A 3,538-nucleotide genomic window follows, 5' to 3' on the forward strand; every position below is an offset into this window, starting at 1 on the left:
ATAAAAAAAAAATCTTTTAATGTATTTACCAATGGACAGCACAATTCATTGTTTTGATGAACTGAAGATGTATCTTTCCTAACATCAAATGAAAACATGTTTTCCTGGAAATAAAATTATTAACATTTACAATTAACAATTATAAACTAAGCAAAATATGAGATATGTTAAGTGTACCATAAAGTTTTCAGTTCAAGTAAAATGTTTTTATGGAAATAAAACATTTTTGAATATATAAAGACAAAGTTATAGTGAATATATATAAGTTAGTGATTTTTACTTATCTTTGCACATAATATTATAAGATTTATGCCCAGAAGCAAAAAAGATCTTTAAACATTTAACGGACTGTTAGTCATTTTAATGTCTTGCTAAACAAATTTGTTCTTTAGATATTTAGATGTCTGTTAAATAAGAGTCTATCACACGATATCAGATTGTTCAATATTAAAAACTGTTAAAATATGTTACCAGTAATTAATTAGTTATTACATATTACTGATTATAATTTTATCAATAACAATTAACGATAACAACCTTACTATATGAACTCAGCTGTTAATAAGTATATTTTAAATAAATGTGTATTGCAATGTAACATTGATTTAACGAACCATTAGCTAATCATTTGTTAGTTATTTAATGATTGAATTTTATGCAATCGGGCATAATACAAATAAAATTGAATGATTTAATCATTTATTTAAACCTCTTTTCTCCTTCAAAGAAAGGCTGAAAAGAAACTAGGTTAACTTACTGCATTATGTGTCCAATGACCAGATTTTTCCCATAACTTAACATTGTAAATATTCGGCGATACTAATTTTTGGAATCCACGTTTTTTGTATTCACTTTTAATGAACTCAATTAAAGTAAGTATTATAAATATGCGCACCTTTTGGTTGGAAGAAACAAGATCCTGGACTTAATTCATGGAAGATAAATAGTTCTTGTTCCTAGTATAATATAATTACAAATACAATTAGTTTCTATTCACTTAATTTTATCACAATCATAATAATAATACAGACTCTTCCAATTTTACGATGGTCTCTTCTAGCAGCTTCTTCTTGGAATTTTTCCTATTTTTTCATTTGCTTATTGTCCAAAAATGAAATACCATAGACACGTTACAATGCTTCAGCCATGGAATTTCCTTCCCTATATATAGCGGAATTCTGCAATAAAAATATATCAGGCAAATGAAAAATATGTTATTTCTATAGTAATACAATAAACATTAATATAAAATATACATTAATAAAAAAAAGGTCATATTTACTTTGATAACTTTAAAGGCTTTGACTTTGCCTGTATGACGAATATGTTATAAAGGTCCCCTGCATAAATCCATTAATGGCACACATCGGTAAACAGTAGTTGTTGGTGTTGTAACTTTTTTGTTAAGGATCCTCACTTTAAATTCATTGTACTAAATTACACCACAATAAAAAAAAATAAAACCGTACATTTTTTTAATTATAGTGAATTATTTAATTTTTTTTCTTTGGTATAATTCAAGATGAACCATACCAATGGTAATTTTAAATATAATTGTTATAAGAATGATATTTTATTTTTTTTATAATATAGATATTATAATAATTATACACTTATTAATAAATGCAAATTATAATGTTTATGAACGTTATAGCGTTTTATTTATTTTAATGAGTTTTCTAGGGTGAATTAAACGGCATATTTAGTTGGCTTCAATATTCCGATATATATAAAATACATTTTAATATCTAAATTAAATTTGGTCATTTTTATACAATTAAAATTAAAGTAGAATAAAAATATTTATTTTATTTATTATTTTTTTATAATGAACATTTGTGATGAATGGCTGAGGACAAAGCTCCATTGGATTACTTTTTAGGGGGCTTCAGCCCTCTCCTCAAAATTGTTAGGCTATAATTGAGCTATTGGGTAAAATACATTATACATGCATATAGTGATAACCGTCGATAATGGCAGTATAGGTAAGTAAAGAATTTCTTTTAAAAACTATTAAAAAAAAATAAACTACTTGTAAATTGTAATTTGTATGGTTTATATTTTAATGGAATTACATACTTATTATAATAATTGATATTTGTATTGTTAAATATTACATCAGTCTTCACTTTACTTGAAACCTATTACTTTACTATACTATTATGCATTTTTTTTTAATCCAATTAATATTTAATAAACACATAATATCCACATCAATATTCCAATATATATATAAAATATATTTTAATATCTAAATTAAGTTTGGTCATTTTTTAATTAAGTATATAAGTATACATTTATTAATATATTATTTAATATCTTATAAATTAATCTATTACATGAGATTTATTAAACAAATATAAAAATGTATAATTAGAGAATTTACTGAAATTTAAATATATTTTAAGTTAATTTTAATCAACTATTTATTTAAAAATAATAAAGATTTATTCTATATACAGTGTGTTCACCAATTTAGGGAACACTGAGTTTCTCGGCCAAATTATTTTGGAACAAATCGATTTTTTTTTTTACAAGGGTGGTGTATAAATACACTTTTATAGATGCATTGTTATCACTTTGGTCTGCGCATATATTAGTATATATTGGTATTAAAAACCAATATATCAATAAACATATTTTGAATATTACCTTGAACATTTCCCGTAGATCTTCTTTACTAACTTCAATCCGCTCGAACGGTTGTTTATCCTTAACACTTTGCTTGACAAGATTTTCCATAACAGGAAAATCAAAGTTTGACACCTAATAAACACTTGTAATTTATAAAAATACATACTTATGCTAGAGGCCAGAGGTGTATATTATAAAATTAACTACATATAAATATATTGATGATTTATAATAAAAGATAATTACTCCTTTGTTCTCAATAAATATATCATAGTAAAATCCCCCTTCGATTGGTAGACCATAGCACAAACATCCACCATATACAGTGTGATACCTTTTAAAGGTAACACTAAATAATTCTGTCCAGTGACATCAGATTAAAATGATTGAATTTTTCAACAATCATACTAGAATTTTATGAATTATTATGAAATTTTAATTATTTTTTTTAAAAATTAAATTTAAATAATTTAATAATATCTGCAAATCTACGGATACAAAAAAAATACTTAAAATTTCATAATAATTCATAAAATTCTAGTATGATTGTTGAAAAATTCAATAATTTTAATCGAAACTTTGACTCATTGCCATTTAGTCAATTTTGATTTTAGAGGTATGGTAAAAAGGACCAAATCGACTTAAAAAAATTCGGTCTATCCGAATTTGGTATTCAAAACACCTGTTGCCATTTAAAAAAATGCAAGATGTATTGCGCATGCGCACACGGAAATATCTAAAAATGTAAAATTCATCAAGAAATGTGTATTTATGTATTCCCTATCCCCTCCCGAAAACTGCATATTAATCCGATGTCTCTGGACCGACTTATTTACTGTTACCTGTAAAACGAATCACACTGTATTCTTTCCATCGCCTCACCTAACATATGAGTATATGATTA

The 3,538-nt window shown here is 24.8% G+C and overlaps 1 long non-coding RNA gene across 1 annotated transcript; it reads right to left on the reverse strand.

Annotated features, from left to right (window-relative positions):
• Positions 1–762: 762 nt before the first annotated feature.
• On the reverse strand, positions 763–2,758 carry LOC115033386. Its single transcript, XR_003838715.1, has 4 exons — positions 2,653–2,758; positions 1,283–1,432; positions 1,032–1,178; positions 763–956 (listed from the first exon to the last, which is right to left on the reverse strand). It is a non-coding gene; the product is annotated as an uncharacterized LOC115033386 (long non-coding RNA).
• Between the last annotated feature and the right edge of the window lie 780 nt (positions 2,759–3,538).

Source organism: Acyrthosiphon pisum, chromosome X (genome assembly GCF_005508785.2).
Source record: "Acyrthosiphon pisum isolate AL4f chromosome X, pea_aphid_22Mar2018_4r6ur, whole genome shotgun sequence".
In the NCBI taxonomy this organism is placed as follows: Eukaryota; Metazoa; Arthropoda; class Insecta; order Hemiptera; family Aphididae; genus Acyrthosiphon; species Acyrthosiphon pisum.